The following is an 18,457-nucleotide window of genomic DNA, read 5'->3' on the forward strand; positions in this document are numbered from 1 at the left end:
GGAGCCAAAAGTGGAGATACCTTTGATTTGCATATATCATAATTTTCACTACATTTTGATCCCTAGCGTGGTGATAGATACAGCGGGAGAAGCATAACATTTACTGCATTACCAGTGGTGAAATATAGAGTATCTGTTTATGCAGAATGACCTGTTGGCATGTGAGTAGTGAAATCACGAATTCCTTAACAACTTGACCCACGCAGTGGCACAATCAGATCTATTCATCAAACTGCAGTGCCACCATACCAGTGACAGAAATGTTTGTTGTCTTAGTAAATATTTTCATTATTACAATAAATCACACATGTAGTGTTCACATCTATGAAAAGTATGTTATGCTTTTGGAAATATTTTCAGAATCTTAGAATTTCTCATTTTTCTTTTCCTTTATGATCATGTTATTTATTTGAAACACGCAAATTGATTCAACATTAATTCCTGATGTGCTGCAGATTACGACACATTAACTAGATTAAACGAAATATGCCGACAACATTCGTTTTATTCATACACTCAATAAATTATGTGATTCATCAACTTCTTAAATGAACATTAAAGGTATAACTATGTATTTACAAATGATTAGTGTTGAAAATTATCAATGGCCTTATACTTACTTTCTACTTCTAGCTGGACTTCACTGAATGCACAAATGCACCTCACAAGCTATAATTCCTAGCGCGAAATCTCGAAAACTTCTTGACCGATTTACTTAAAGTTTTTACATGGTACTCTCTCTCTCTCTCTCTCTCTGTTACACACACACACACACACACACACACACACACACAAATATAACGTTATATATATATATATATATATATATATATATATATATATATATATATATATATATATATATATGTGGGGAAACGTTATTAGCAGAATTCTCGAGAAGCTATTGATGTATTTACTTAAAAGTGCTCTTCAGAGTATTCTAATATGAGGTTCTGACGCATAATAATACAGGATGCTGACGCAATTATTTGGATCTGAAGATGACACAAAGTGATAGAAACATGTCATGTAAATAAAACTGTGCAACTGAGACCGAAAAATAAATGAGAATTGTTTCAAAAAGGCTGTTGTCTCTTATTTTGCAACGATTTTGACCAGTTGCTACAGAGTTATAATAAAATCCAGGAATATTAGCACAAGAGCCCTTGCACGACGACAGCATATATCCTTATAGATTCATCGTGACGATGAGAAAGCATACATACTACGAGCTTGTCTTTTATAAAATATTTAACATTCCTCTCTACCGATTTCCATATGGTGTTTATCTGTTTCCTAACATAAAAAAAAGTGAAGTGGAGTATGTCTGGACTACTTGAGGTGGTTTCAATGGAGATAATGTTGAGAACTTTTTTACATTGTTTGCAAAATACGATGTTAACTATAATTGTACGAAACTTTTCACGCCGCTCTCGTGTTCTGTATTTTTGGAAATCTGTTTTTGTTGTGATATGGCTACTGTCCTCTCAGAAACTAAATTTTTGCCTATGGTGCTTACAGGCAATCGAAAAATGAAACTGCTAACTCATCTCTTATTTTGCCGACAGTAAAAGAAATCCCTAATTGCCTGAGCACAACAGGACAATAAAACTGAAGGGAAAGGCCTGGAAAGGCGAGAAATGTCCGGGAAAAGGAAGGAGAGCACCAGACTAAAAGCTATCGTGCTTTTAGTTTCGTGACATTTAACGACGATGGAGCAGGCATAAAGAAAAGGAACGCTGTGGACTCTTTCGTCGCCAGCGGAGCGCTTAATAATGTCTGAAAGAAAAAGCCGAGCAGCAATTAGGGGGATGCGCTGCGAGGCCGGAATGTGCAGCGGGGCCGCCTCCTGCAGATGCACGGGTCGGGAGAGGAAGCTTGACGATAAGTTTCATTTTTTTGTGGACACAAGGAAATGGGGACAGCTCCAGAATAGACATATTATGACTAAGTGTAGCAGGTATATGAATACGCTAGCTAAGTGAAATGTTAAACGTGACTAACCAAGTGTTGATCAAAAAGTTTCCGTTCGAAGGCCGTGCGGTCCAGAATCGGTTATGCCAATCAGGAAAAATCGCCGTAAACAATGAGGCAATGATCCCACAGGCACACCAGGTTGAAGAATCAGTTTGGTTAAACACCGTATCTTGCTGCACGAACAAGTCCGTAACTGTAAGCTACACATCCTGTAGGCCTTGAAGGAATCGTCGACTGTTCAAGGCCTTTTTTAAGGGACGAAAGGTATGATAATCGTTTGGGGAGAGAAAAGGTCTATAGAGCGGATGCTCGAATGTCTCCCCTTGGGCAGACATAACTTCTACTTGCCTCGCAGATCAAAAGGCACGGAATTTGGTGCACCATTCCACAATGGTGGTTTCGAAAAACATGCTTCGCCACCCACATTATTCGTTCTCCGATGAATGTCTACTGGTGTTTGTTCCTCAGCAACCAAGAAAATAAACAGCAGTGCGCTGGTTCTCTTCGGATGCATCTGGCAACAATGTCACCATAGTTCACATTTCCGGATTTGCCACACACCCACACCCACCCACCCACCCACACACACACACACACACACACACACACACACACACACACACACACACACACACACACACATATATATATATATATATATATATATATATATATAGTGGTCAGAAAATTCGTGAAATGCTTGTAGGGATGTTACAGGGCAGGTTGTACTGAGACATAAATGTTAAGAAAGAAATTCGATACGTTGCGCCGTTTCCGAGTTATTTAGCATTGAAGTTAGCCAATCAGATCGTCGCATTCTCAACACCGGCGTTTTTGAGATTCCCGATTCTCGCGCAATTTGTCTGCTACTGATGTGCGGATTAGCCGCGCCAGCAGCTAAAACACCTACTTGGGCATTATCATTTGTTGCAGGTCGTGGTTGACATTTCACAGGTGGCTGAACACTTCCTGTTTCCTTAAATAACGTAACTATCCGGCGAACGGTCGAGACACTTGGATGATGTCGTCCAGGATACCGAGCAGCATACACAATAGCCATACATCAACACGATATCTATCTTTTCCGCAATTTGTAAACGGTCCATTTTAACACGGGTAACGTAACACGAAACAAATACCGTTCGCACTGGCGGAATGTTACGTGATACCACGTACTTATACGTTTGTGACTATTACAGCGCCATGTATCACAAAGCGAAAAAAGTGGTCCAACTAAAACATTCATATTTCCTTACGTACTACACGAGTATGTAATAAAAATGTGGTTTCCTATTTAAAAAACGCAGTTGATATCCGTTTGACCTATGGCAGCGCAAACAAGCGGGCCAACCATAGCGCCGTCTGGTTTCGCCCTTCAAGCTAGGCAAGTTTCGTTCTTTGTAGTTTTTTCGTTTGATGGTTATTTCATGAGATATTTGGCCCGTTCATGATCACACTAGTCCCTCGCCTATACGTCGGTTCTCATATACCCGCATCGCAGTCGCGTCACGTTGCATATCCGCTAGAGCAACGCTCTCAGACGGCAACTTTTTGATCGCCCTCTTACACTTGTGTAAGCTGCAGACGTGACGCGTGTCACTGCTCGCTATTGTAAATGCTGAAACGACTTTCTTCTTTTGATACCTTGTGAATGCAGAATGACGCCAGTACTGTGCTCTACGAACGGCCAGCTCTTCCGGCAGACATTACTTCCTATCCTGTTCTTGAGTACAACTATTTTCTTTCTTACCCCCAGCGAAATCCTCATGTGTATAAGATCTTAAATCTACAAATATAATGTCTTTTTCCGGCTCAGTAGACTGTTTGATAACGTCAGGGATTTCACCTATGAGGAGAAAACTCTAATTATCCATGAACCTGTCGGAAATCAGGTTTAAGCATACCCTCCTCCCTCTCTTTCCCTGGAAAAGAAAATAAGTTAACTGAACATAAATTTAAGTGGTTAAGAAGTGTTCTCTGACGCCGTCTGTGTGGAATTCACCCTTACACGAAAACAAAACATGTACTACAAACAATATAGTCTGGAAGCAAACAGAAGCTTTTGAGATGAGGTATTACAGAGGAATACTGAAGATTAGTTCGGATAGTTCGGTTAACAAACGAGGAGGCACTAAATCTATCTGGGGAAAAAAGATCTTTATGGTACAACTTGACTAGACGAAAGACTAGATCGACACAACACATTCTAAGGCCTCAAGAAATGGTTCATTTCATGATGGAGAGAAGTGTGTTGTGTGTGTGTGGGGGGGGGGGAAGAGGGTAAAAATAGTAGAGGGAAACCAAGGCTCGAATGCAGTGAGCAGGTTCAGTTGACTGTAGGTTCTAATTGGTTCAAATGGCTCTGAGCACTATGGGACTTAAGTTCTGAGGTCATCAGTTCCCTAGAACTTAGAACTACTTAAACTTAACTAACCTAAGGACATCACACACATCCATGCCCGAGGCAGGATTCGAACCTGCGACCGGAGCGGTAGCGCGGTTCCAGACTGTAGCGCCTAGAACCGCTCGGCCACTCCGGTCGGCTTGACTGTAGGTTGCAACAGTTATACAGATATGAAGAAATTGACATAGAATGAACCAGTCTGGGGAGCTGCGTCAAACCAGTCTTCAGACAAAGATCACAGGACCAACTCCAACAATTTTTTAAAAAGATTTATATAGTCTTCAAGATCATATTTAGGTGGAAAAGAAGGCCAATACTGGTGGTGGAGGAAACATCCCTGCCAATGTTCCACCTATAGCATCAGGAAAAATTGAATATGAAATTAACGACTCTAAGAATAGAAAAATGTGGACTAGGTTTAATAACAACATATTTTACAAGTATGCCATTCAGTATCACTTCTTAATTGAATTGTGCTGTACAGCGTGTTTCATATAACACATGTACTTCCTTCTCTGTAATTTTTGTCTAATATATTACCAGAAAAAGACAATAAATCTGACACAAATTTGATTTCAAAAAGCTGTACATTATTAATCAAAATAGTGAATAAGGGAATCTCTGTTACTGTAGATGAAACCAGGTACCAGAACAAGTTACATCAAGGAAGGGCTTTCCAGAACTGGCCATCAACACCCTTGAGTACAATAATATATAATCTTCATTGACTATGCAATAACCTTCAAGGAACTGCTCCATAAAGTAATACTGAATAAAATGTATTCGGAAGTTATATCACTTTTTATTAAGTATGTTCACAGTAGCACAGCCCAAATTAATTGAAAAAAGGAATATTTGGAAAAAGTCTCCTGATGAAGAGTCAACTGAGGAGTTGTAACATCATCAAAATTAATTACATGACTTCTATATACTAAAATTATAAGAGTCTAATGGAATGTCAAGGAATATCCATACTGTGAAAGAAACGAAATTTTACAAACAACTGGAGTTGTTTACGAGGGAAGTAACGAAGTAAATATACATTGTGGTCTACATATTAACTTAAAAAGGCGGTGAGATAACTGAACTGAAAGAAACATTGAAAAAGCTAAAGAGTGTATAACTTGAATATGCAATATAATTATGATATTTTGAAGAGAATATACAGAGTGAGTCACTAACTATTGCCATCAAGAGAAACTGCGAAAGTATGATAGGAGCTGAAAAGCTTGTGGGACAAATTTTGCATGGGACAACGGGGGCCACAATGTGAAGTAGGTTTTTTGTTGCTAGATGGGGTCGCTTCAGAGATATGAAGGTTAACTTTGCTTTTTTTGGATGGGATGCTCTAGTTTGGTACTTATTTTCTGATACCGGCTAGAATCCAATGATGCGTAACAGGTCAACGAAGGTAACATGAACGTCCATTTAGAGAAGGTGTTCGAAGTGATGACCATTGATATAAATGCAGTGCTGCAATCTCCTTATCATGGATTGAGTGGTATTCCTTATCACATCGGCACTTATCGAAGCACATGCTCAGACAATTTTCGCGACATGGTAACATGGCGCATTGCCATCCATAAAAACTCCATCGTTATTTGGGAACATGAAGTGTCCAGATAGCCGAACACTACCATTTTCAGACAGTTATCGGTTCGGTTGAGCCAGAGGACTCATTCCACGTAAACACAGCCCACATATTATGGAGCCACCACCAGCTTCCACAGTGCCTTGTTGACAACTTGGGTCCACAGGGTCTGCGCCACACTGGAACCCTACCATCAACTTTTACCATCTGAAATCGTGGCTCATCTGACCAGACCACGTTTTGCCAGTCGTTTAGGATCCAACCGATATGGTCAGGAAACCAGGAGAGGCGCTGCAGGCGATGTCGTGCTTTTAGCAAAGGCAATCGCGTCGGTCGTCTGCTGCCATAGTCCATTAACGCCAAATTTCGCCGCACTGTCCTAACAGATACGGTACGTGTACGTCACACGTTGACTTCTGCAAAACAAATGCTGCAGCTCTTGGGCGTTAAGTAAAGACCGTAGGCCACTGCGTTGTCGGTTGTGAGAGGTTATTCCTGAAATTTGGTATTCCCGGCGAGCTCTTGACACTGATCTCGGAATACTGAATTACCCAACGATTTTCGAGATGCGTCTAGATCCAACTATCATTCCGCGTTCGAAGTATGTTAATTGCCGACGTGCGACTATAATCACATCGAAAAATATTTTCACGTGAATCACCTGAATACAAATGACAGCTCTGCCAATGCACTGCTCTCTCATACCTTGTGTACGTGATACTGCCGCATTTGTATATGTGCGTATCGCTATTCCATGAATTTGTCGCCTCAGTGTATACCTCACTTCACCGTATGTCGGTAAGTAGAATGCTGTCATTATTCCAGTGTTCACTGCATCAGTATTGTGATTTGCTCGTTTTCTGGTGACCATTTAAGTGCGAATGGGAGGGGGTTTAGATTATTTTTCTGTCTTGGAGAGTATCGCCTTACTAATTGCCAGCAAATCCTAAACTACCCTGGTGTTGTGATTTGCAGTCAAAGCAGAGTTATGGCTGCTTAGAATAGTAAACTCATGCACGTGTAACATTTTCTTTAGTATCGGTAGCGTCCAGTCATGAGTAGGGAGTTACAGTCGTGTGAGCTCCATCATTCTGACAAAAACACTTATAACATTGTGCAATTGATGTCACGACTGTACAACAACTAATTGGCAGGATACTGGCCCTGAACAAGATATTAGGATTTTATGAGCTTTATCTGCTAATCATTTACAGTTGTGTCAACCTCTCCTAGTGTTTTGTTGTCTTAGAATGATTTTTCATCAAAATTCATATGTTGGGAGTGCAACGGTCTATCAGCTGCACTGAGAAAGTTTAACATCAAAGACGCAGGACTAATAGATACGTCTGCGATTCACTTGAACCAAGCATCCTTTTATGCTTTCACTTCCTGATAAAGGAAGTTCGTTCATGCCACGATGCTTGTTGGTGTTTGGACATCAGTTAAATTCTCTCATTGGAAACCGACGTGTTTTGTTTCGATTGGAACCGAAAAGGCAAATCAAATTAATTTCAAATGTGAGAGAAAGTAACAGATTTTTTTAATCGAGCTTGTTACCCAAAAATAATGCCTGGAAAAGACTGAGCCATCGGATTATACATGAAAGAAGATCTTTCTGTGTAGAGGTACACTACGCGATCAAAAGTATCCGTACACTTGGCTGAAAATAACTTACAAGTCGTGGCACCCTCCATCGGTAATTCTGGAACTCAATATGGTGTTGTCCCACCCTTAGCCTTGATTACAGCTTCCAATCTCGCAGGCATACATTCAATCAGGTGTTGGAAGGTTTCTTGGCGAATCGTAGCCCATTCTTCACGGAGTGCTGCACTGAGGAGAGGTATCGATGTCGGTCGGTGAGGCCTGGCACGAAGTCGGCGTTCCAAAACATCCCAAAAGTGATCTATAGGATTCAGGTCAGGACTCTGAGCAGGTCAGTCCATTACAGGGGTATTATTGTCATGTAACCACTCCACCACATGCCGTGCATTATGAACAGGAGCTCGATCGTGTTGAAAGATGCAATAGTCGTCCCCGAATTGCTCCTCAACAGTGGGAAGCAAGAAGGTGCTTAAAACATCAATGTAGGCCTGTGCTGTGATAGTGCCACGCAAAACAACAAAGGGTGAAAGACCCATCCATGAAAAAAACGACCACACCATAACACCACGACCTCCGAATTTTACTGTTGCCACTACACACGCTGGCAGATGATGTTCACCGGGCATTCGCCATACCAACACCCTGCCATCGGATCGCCACATTGTATACCATGATTCGTCACTGCACACATCGTTTTTCCGCTGTTCAATAGTCCACTGTTTACGCTACTTACACCAAGCGAGGCGTCGTTTAGCATTTACCGGCGTGATGTATGGCTTATGAGCAGCCGCTCGACCATGAATTTCAATTTATTTCACCTCTCACCTAACTGTCATAGTACTTGCAGTGGATCCTATTGCAGTCTGGAATTCCTGTTTGATGGTCTGGATAGATGACTGCCTATTACACATTACGACCCTCTTCAACTGTCGGCGGTCTCTGTCAGTCAACAGAGGAAATCGGCCTGTACGCTTTTGTGCTGCACGTGTCCCTTCACGTTTCCACCTCAGTATCACATCGGAAACAGTGGATCTAGGGATTTTTAGGAGTGTGGAAATCTCGCGTACAGACATATGACACAAGTGTCACCCAATCATCTTTCCACGTTCGAAGCTGTGAGTTCCACGGTACGCCCCATTCTGCTCTCTCACGATGTCTAATGACTACTGAAGTTGCTGATATAGAGTACCTGGCAGTAGGTGGCAGCACAATGCACCTAATACGAAAAATGTATGCTTCTGGGAGTGTCCAGATACTTTTGATCACGTAGTGTAGCTCTTTAACTCCTCAAAAATTAAAAAAAATATCATCGTTATCGCCTCAAATCGCTGATAAAATTGTTTATTTAACAACTAGTTTCGGTCGATAGATTGTCATCAGTTTGTGCAAAGCATTTATAACATCACATTAGATGAAAATAAAATCACTGACGTCAGATAATAAAACCATGCATATGTTTTCGGATAGTGTCCTCCTGTAGCAAAACACAATTCTGTTTTTTAACCCAAACATGTTTCACCGCAGTTGCAGCATCTTCAGTGGGGTTTTATTTTATGGTTGTTAAAGATAAAGAATGTTCTTTACTGTTTGTAATTACGATTTAAAAACTAATAATTACATGTATACAAACAATAAAGAACATTCTTTAACAGCCATAAAATAAAAGCCCCCTGAAGATGCTGCAGCTTCAGTGAAACGTGTTTGGGTTAAAAAACAAAATTTTGTTTTTCTAAAGGCGGACACTATCCAAAACAATATGTATTGTTAAAGCAAACACGGAAAAAAGAGCTTCAACTCCAAGATGAAAAAAACCGTGAATTTGTCGCACTATGAATTATATCACCAAAATATAAACTGAGCTAGGCGGTGTACTCTTTCACGTTACATCAGCAAACGATTGCGTCGCTGTAGACGCACTGTTTCTTGTACACCAAACGCTTCTCCTTGTTTAATGAAAGACATTTTAACCGTACAAGTGCTTGTAAAAACTTGAGCGGGGCGTTATAAAATGCGCGCGTGTCTCAGTATTGCCGTAAACTGAAAACTACGTCTATGTGTAAACCATGAGTCACTCACAAATATTCGAAGTGAATAATAACTTTTCGCATTAAAAATATCTATAAATTTCCTTGATCTTCAGACACTGACTTTTGTACTTCTAGTGAAGACTGATGCCTCTCAGAGATTTGGGTTCTACTCTCAAAGAGCACCTAGGAGTTGACGTTTCTCGTGCACAAGGACAGAATGACTGCAAAGAAAATATCAACAACGTTTATGTCTTAAGCTTTACCTTCGCCGCCTATAGTTACTTTTGTTATGTTGTGGAGAAAACTATGGCCGGCCGCAGTGGTCTAGCGGTTCTGGCGCTGCAGTCCGGAACCGCGGGACTGCTACGGTCGCAGGTTCGAATCCTGCCTCGGGCATGGGTGTGTGTGATGTCCTTAGGTTAGTTAGGTTTAAGTAGTTCTAGGGGACTTATGACCTAAGATGTTCATAGTGCTCAGAGCCACTTGAACCATTTTTTTGAGAAAACTATTTGCGAGAAAACCGTGTGTTCGTACAAGGTAAATGTGTTTGCTAATCCGAGAGCTACAACAGGTTATGCGAGGTAGAATACGCGCCCATAGGAGGTAGACACGAACGAGCAGTATCCGAGTACCTAAGTTTAAACATAATCTCATGTTAACTTTTGTTATCGTCATGTATTCTGACTTTTGGCGGCTTTAATACACAAGGTGTACCTGCAGGAATAGTAACTGTTTTATAAAGTAATTAATAATTTGAGTAAAATATTGCATTCAATAAATCGTCCAATTTTTCTTTGTTATAGTGGTAAATCCTTATTTCGCTTTTTGGTATTCCATTTGCTATGGTATATTTAACATTTGTCGATTTTGTTTCGAACTAGAAGTGTGAAGTCGTGTTTTAGTTTACATAACTGAACATATCAACGGTAACGGTGATTCTCAAATGTTGGAAGTTGACAAATACGGCGGAAAAAACGCACGTACGGCGTCTGTCCCCATTTACACCTGTTCAACTCCTCGAAGAGAAGATGACGGTAGGGAATTAAAATTCTGTCATTGGCTGGTTGAAAATCCCCAAGTAATCTCATTAATAGTGTTTAGTATTGAACACACGTTACTGGTGAAGGTATCAATAACACCCGCAACTCACATCGGTGATCCGACGAAAAGAAACGTACCTTCGTGGAGACATAATTTCAAGAACTCTTCACTGTAAATGTGCTATGTGGTGTGGTAGAACTCAGTTCATTGGGCCTCCTGCGTTATCCCACTGTCTTGGAAGGCCACGTTCTCCCGATTTTTCTTGAGAACGAGCCTCCAGCATTAAAAGGAAAACGTTCTTTTGGCTACAAAAATGATTATGTTCATGCAGCATGGTTGGGTGGTTGAGTTGAGGGACGGGAACAAACAGCAAGGTCATCGGTTCCATCAGATTAGGGAAGCAAGTCGCCCGTGCCCTTTCAAAGAAACCATCCCGTAATTTGCCTGAAGCGATTTACGGAAATCATGGAAAAGCTAATTCAGGATGGCCGGACGCGGATTTGAACAGTCGTCCTCTCGAATGCGGGTCCAGTGAGCTAACCACCGCGCCACCTCGCTCGGTCATGCAACATGAAGGGGCCCTTGAACATTCTATGCATAAAATGATACACCATCTAAAACAAACATCCCACGGAAGATGGATCGACAGAAAGAGTAACTTTTCTTGGCCATCAAGGTCCCCGGACTTTACCACTTCATACTTTTACCTATGCGAATTGCTGAAAGGAAAAGTTTACAAAGGAAAAGGAAACACATGAGATAAACTGATCAGATTATGAATGGCGCTTACCCCAACAAAAGAAGGCCAATACGACCTCGGAAGAGGTTGTCAAGGGACTTCGAAAGTGCACTGAAGTCAGAGGTGAAATTTATGAAAATCATTTATCTTTTCTTAGCTTGTCTGAATATTTATTTGGGTTATATTCTAACAACTTTATCTCTGTAGCGAAGAAAAACTGAATACATGTTATATGGAATGTTTTATCGAGTTGGTCTATTCTTCCACCTCTTGAAAGAGCCTGTATTTTGAGTACTGTTTTTAAGCTTATTTTAAGCAAGATATGCGACTGAGTTTAGAAACAGCAATTATATGGAATAATTTGATTAGGTGTGTCTGCAGCAAGCAAATGAAGCTGTGGCAAAGTACGTAAATCGGAATTGTCTCACTCGTTACGTTTATTTGAGGCAACGACTAAATGAAAGTCTTCTTCGTGGTTACCAGTTGTACATAACATCTGAGAAAATGTACGTAAAAGGGTATCGCATTTAAAATGAATTACTGTTCGGTTAAATTGTCCGCGTTACTTGAACTCCTCCGTGTCGATTTCCTGAGCTACATCAATTCTATCTGGCTTGAGCTATACTTTCGGATAACGATACGGTAATTTATTCTTGTCTACTGGCGCTAATTACCATACTTCGAACACAAGCAGTGGTGTCTGTCTCTAATAGTATACGGCTGTGGCAGTTCAGGTATGCAGAGGCTTGGAATGCCTGGAGTCCGTAACAGAAACCTCACCTAAACGTTCTCCAGCAGTACGGCCAGAACAGGATGCTTAGCTTACAGCTGCAGCAGATGCTTGGAATTCCACTACGGTAGTTCTGATGGAATCAAGGCGAACTTTCATCTCCACGAATGGGCCCATCTCATTCAGGTCTGCCAGCCTTTTCCTACAGTTCTCACAGTCCAAATGTTTGGCGAAAAATGTTTTGTCACATTACCTCCAATATCAAAAGCAACGAAATATTTTTCGGCTTTCAGTAATATTCCAATTTTAACATGTTTTATTGCTTGGACTCAGTAGTTTCCTCTTTCGGGCAGTGGACCCCGGGATCATAAAAGTCGATACACCCCAGTCCTCAATGGAAGGGAAGGGAAGGGAAGGGAAGGGAAGGGAAGGCTACCGTCAAATGGAGGTGTATTCACTCTAGGCGGAACGTCAACACAGCATCACTTTGCTCAAAGCAATACTGAACAGTGAAAGAGAGGTTATGAGAGACTGCCGTGAGATAAAAAGTCGGAATATAGTATCAGAATTAAGAAACTAGCTTAGGGAATAGAATTTATTAACATATCAAAATTCATAACGTTTGTTAACAAAAGCTCTATCGTAAACTTTCAACACAGATGAGAGGTGAAAGAATAGAAAAATTAATGTCTAAACAATTCAAAATGATAATATTTATTTTCTGTGCAAAACCAAGCAATATTTAGAAGACAACAAAAAACGGTTCTTTTCTTTATTCAGTGAGTTTTGTTTTTCGTTCTCAGGACCAAATAACGCAAAGAAATAGTGTTTTTCCCCTTCAACGGAGATAACTGTTTCACTGTTGCAAACAGTTCTTTTTCAACGCAGATTGTTTCATCTGTTTATGTTCTTATTTATTTAATTACCCAAGTACAGAAAATCCTAAATAATATGTAAGTAGGCTGCTTAGGTTTTTATGTTGGTAACGCCACGTAGCGCTCTGTATGAAAATCTTTGACTGTGCTGTGCGCAGTATGTAAGTAGGCTGTTTAGGTTTTTATGTTGGTATCGCCACGTAGCGCTCTGTATGGAAATCACTGACTGTGCTGTGTGCAGTCTGTGGCTGCTTGATATTGTTGGAATATTGGCTATTGTAGTGTTTGGCAGTTGGATGTGAACAGAGCGTAGCGTTGCGCAGTTAGTGAGCCGCCAGCAGTGGTGGATTTGGAGAGAGAGATGCCAGAGTTTTGAGAGATTACTATGTGAGCACGATCTGGACGTGTGTCCACCAGGAAAAGGAAATTTGTAAAGACGGATATATATATATATATATATATATATATATATATATATATATATAAAATGACTTTTGAACATTATTAAGGTAAATACATTGTTTTTTCTCTATCAAAATCTTTAATTTCCTAACTATGCCTATCAGCAGTTAGTGGCTTCAGTAGTTAGAATCTTTTATTTAGCTGGCAGTATTGGCGCTCGCTGTTTTGCAGTAGTTCGAGTAACGAAGATTTTTGTGAGGTAAGTGATTCATGAAGGGTATAGGTTTTTGTTAGTCATGGCTATTTTTTTGTAGGGATTATTAAAAGTCATATTGCGTTGCGCTAAAATATTGCGTGTCAGTTTAGAAATATTCAGAATAAATAAAGAGAAAACTGTCTGAGTACATTCAGTTTTACTTAGCTGTTTCAGTATCAAATAACGTAGAAGTTTACCAGCACAGTCATTTTTTAATTTTTCCAAACGGGACGTTACAAATATTTCACTTTCATATATCTGGCCTCTTTTTTGTGGAGGAACACTCAGAGGAAAAATATTCGAATCCTCATGCAGCCTTCGCTTTGGGTAACGAAAACTAATGTGTCAATAAAATAAGACATAATGGCACAAAATCGACTACCAGAACAGGAGTAGGCGGGCGAAAATAGGTTACCTTCGGACGTTAGGTGATGGCTGTCAGTTCTCACGCTTTATGCTGCTGAGCTAACATGCGTGATCCTTAACTGAACAGCGACGGCTCGTTGCTGATGCCGTAGTTTAGAATGGTGTACACTTACATTTATTCCTTTTCTTATCAGTAGATTTGTGTAGCTCGCAAATTACCTCATGGGATCCACCCTACAAATAATAGCACACAACTTATAAGTGCAGGTGGCACAACGTATGTATCTTGAATGAATAACGCACTTTATTAATTGATTACTCCTTTTCAAAATGACGCCCATACCTTGCAAATTCTAGCTAAATAAAAGTTGTAATACCACATGGTTGCATGTCCTCAGGTAGTAGTTTGTTCGGATTCTGCAGCTTAAAACTGAACAAACTGGTTGTAAAATATCTAATGAGTTGTTGTTGTTGTGGTGTTCAGTCAGACTGATTTGATGCAGCTCTCCATGCTACTCTAGCCTGTGCAAGGTTCTTCATCTCCCAGTACGTACTGCAACCTACATCCTTCTGAATCTGCTTAGCGTATTCATCTCTTGGTCTCTCTCTACGATTTTTACCCTCCACGCTGCCCTCCAATGCTAAATTTGTGACCCTTGATGGCTCGGAACGTGTCCTACCAACCGGTTCTCTTCTCCCCAATTCTATTCAGTACCTCCTCGTGTTATGTGAAATACCCATCTAATCTTCAGCATTCTTCTGTAGCACCACATTTCGAAAGCTTCTGTTCTCTTCTTGTCCAAACTATTTATCGTCCATGTTTCACTTATATACATGGCTACACTCCATTCAAATACTTTCAGAAACGATTTCCTGACACTTGAATATACTCGATGTTAACAAATTTCTCTTCTTCAGAAACGCTTTCCTTGCCATTGCCAGTCTACACTTTATATCCTCTCTACTTCGACAATCATCAGTTATTTTGCTCCCCAAATAGCAAAACTCCTTTACTATTTTAAGTGTCCCATTTCCTAATTTAATTCCCTCAGCATCGCCCGATTTAATTCGACTACATTCCATTAACCTCGTTTTGCTTTTGCTGATGTTCATCTTATATCCTCCTTTCAAGACACTGTCCATTCCGTTCAACTGCTCTTGCAAGTCCTTTGCTGTCTCTGATAGAATTACATTGTCATCGGCGAACCTCGAAGTTTTTATTTCTTCTCCATGGATTTTAATACCTACTTCGAATTTTTCTTTTGTTTCCTTTACTGCTTGCTCAATATACAGATTGAATAACATCGGGGAGAGGCTACAACCCTGTCTCACTCCCTTCTCAACCACTGCTTCCCTTTCATACCCCTCGAATCTTATAACTGCCATATGGTTTCTGTACAAATTGTAAATGGCCTTTCGCTCCCTGTATTTTACCCCTGCCACCTTCAGAATTTGAAAGAGAGTATTCCAGTCAACATTGTCAAAAGCTTTCTCTAAGTCTACAAATGCTAGAAACGTAGGTTTGCCTTTCCTTAATCTTTCTACTAAGATAAGTCGTATGGTCAGTTTTGCCTCACATGTTCCAACATTCCTACGGAATCGAAACTGATATTCCCCGAGATCGGCTTCAACCAGTTTTTCCATTCGTCTGTAACGAATTCGTGTTAGTATTTTGAAGCCGTGACTTATTAAACTGATAGTTCGGTAATTTTCACATCTGTCAACACCTGCTTTCTTTGGGATTGGAGTTATTATATTCTTTTTGAAGTCTGAGGGTATTTCGCCTGTCTCACACATCTTGTTCACCAGATCGTAGAATTTTGTCAGGATTGGCTCTCCCAAGGCCGTCAGTAGTTTTAATGGAATGTTGTCTACTCCCGGGGCCTTGTTTCGACTCAGGAATTTCAGTACTCTGTCAAACTCTTCACGCAGTATCATATCTCCCATTTCATCTTCATCTACATCTTCTTCCACTTCCATAATATTGTCCTCAAGTACATCGCCCTTGTACAGACTCTCTACATACTCCTTCCAGCTTTCTGCTTTCCCTTCTTTGCTTTGAATTGGTTTTCCATCTAGCTCTTTTGATATTCATACAAGTGGCTCTCTTTTCTCCAAAGGTCTCTCTAATTTTCCTGTAGGCAGTATCTATCTTACCCCTAGTGAGATAAGCCTCTACATCCTTACGTTTGTCCTCTAGCCATCCCTGCTTAGCCATTTTGCACTTCCTGTCGATCTCATTTTTGAGACGTTTGTATTCCTTTTTGCCTGCTTCAGTATAGGTGGACAAATGCTTTATTCTTATGTTAGAGATCAGTTTCCGTAACTCTTCAACTGATTAATCACCTACTTTGCAACGAAGCCTCATCCGTGAACAGCACATATGCACTAAAATGAGGGTTGCCACACAGCTGGATGAACCATTCTCAGAAGAGTACCTGTGCAGGAGAACTCGGTGCTGACCGTACCTATAAGCGTTGTGCATGCTACGGTTACAGCGGGTTCTCGTGTAGTACAGTCATGCGGTCAACCTTGCTTGTTGAAGCTAATTGTCTTATGCTGACACTAAGATTGTCATCAATGGCACTTAGTAGTTCCTCCTCCAGCTGATGTGTCCTCCTCCTCCTATGCCTCCCCCAGTCGCGAGTAGTAGGCTTAAATATCCTATGCTCCCTAAGACAACCATCAGTCGTTTCATACGTCCTCCTTTTGGGAGAGCGTCGTCCTGGAAAACCTTCCCGATAAAAATGTGTACTAATCCACACAGCAAATGGACATCTGCCAAAGCCGCTTTTGAGAACTCTTCCATTGCACTGCGACGGAAACAAAGTCCGTGATGAACACTGAACAGTTGATGCTACGCGCTTGATGCTAATACAGCGGAAGAGAAGATAGTGTTTAACGTCCCGACGACAGTGAGGTCATTGGAGACGGAGCATAAGCTCGAATTACAGAAGGATGGGGAAGGAAAGCGGCCGTTCCCTTTCGGAGGAACCACACCACCATTTGTCTTAATCGATTTAGGGAACTCACGGAAAACCTAATTCAGGATGGACTGACGCGTGTTTGAATCGTCGTCCTCCAGAGTGCGAGTCCAGTGTGCTAACCACTGCGCTACCCTGCTCGGCGCTAATAGAGCAATGAAATTAGTCACATGTCAACACAAGCAATGAAATGAGTCACATGTCAACATTACCTTCTTTCCATTGGAACAACGAACACTGGTGGTGAACTTAAAAATTACAGCTCACTGTAAATTCTAGCCAAGCTAACCAAGAGGCTATTTTGAACAGTTCATGTAAGAAAGCCGGCCGCTGTGGCCGAGCTGTTGTAGGTGCTTCAGTCGAGAACCAGGCGACTGCTACGGTCGCAGGTTCGAATCCTGTCTCGGGCATGAATGTGTGTGTTGTCCTTAGGTTATTTACGTTTAAGTAGTTCTAAGTTCTAGGGGACTGATGACCTCAGATGTTAAGTCCTATAGTGCTCAGAACCATTTGAAACATGTAAGAAAACGTTTGCTGTAATGTTGTTCTGTTTCTTTGTGTTTCCCATCATTAATGTGATAATGAAGAGAAGTAGAAGCCGGCTGGAGTGTCCGAGCGGTTAAAGGCGCTACAGTCTGGAACCGCACGACTGCTACGGTCGCAGGTTCGAATCCTGCCTCGGGCATGGATGTGTGTGATGTCCTTAGGTTAGTTAGGTGTAAGTAGTTTTAAGTTTTAGGGGACTTATGACCACAGCAGTTGAGTCCCATAGTGCTCAGAGCCATTTGAACCATTTTGAGAAGTAGAAAAACAACTCTACAATGGAAATAAAGCGTTTTCTGACCCGTACAACACATTTTATTTGTCTAAGTGTGAGGAATGTTTCCTGAAAGCCTTACTTTTTGGTACATCCTGTATATAATACGTGAAAAAGCGAATGCGACTAAGTACAAACCACTCCTTTAATGAAAATACTACTCAACATTACAACCTGTTGCCAGAATGAAGTCCTACTCTCGCGAAAATTGATTTTAGTCCAACGTGAAAATGTGGGACAACACATAGTTTTCACAGATTTGCAAAAGGACTATGACAGTGAACTATTTTCTAGGATGTGAGAAGTAATGAATAACCCGAATATTCATAAATGTTATCTACAAGCCGTTAGAAATCTGTATCCAGACGATACATATTGAGTTAAAGTTGGAAAGTTACTGTTCAAAATGGTTCAAATGGTTCTAAGCACTATGGGACTTAACATCTGAGGTCATCAGTCCCATAGACGTAGAACTACTTAAACCTAAGGGCATCACACACATCCATGCCAGAGGCAGGATTCGAACCTGCGACCGCAGCAGCAGCGCAATTCCGGACTGAAGCGCCTAGAACCGCTCGGCCACAGCGGCCTGCGGAAGTTACTGTCAAAGAAACTTAAGGTTAGCAAAGGAGTCAAACAAGGGTAC

The 18,457-nt window shown here is 40.9% G+C and overlaps 1 protein-coding gene across 3 annotated transcripts in view; it reads right to left on the minus strand.

The window, feature by feature from the left end:
• LOC126100988 (CB1 cannabinoid receptor-interacting protein 1-like) overlaps nt 1–18,457 on the minus strand; it is a 247,659-nt gene that overhangs the window by 214,284 nt on the left and 14,918 nt on the right. The gene's annotated exons all lie outside the window — the stretch shown is intronic.

This window comes from Schistocerca cancellata, chromosome 9, assembly GCF_023864275.1.
Source record: "Schistocerca cancellata isolate TAMUIC-IGC-003103 chromosome 9, iqSchCanc2.1, whole genome shotgun sequence".
Classification (NCBI taxonomy): Eukaryota; Metazoa; Arthropoda; class Insecta; order Orthoptera; family Acrididae; genus Schistocerca; species Schistocerca cancellata.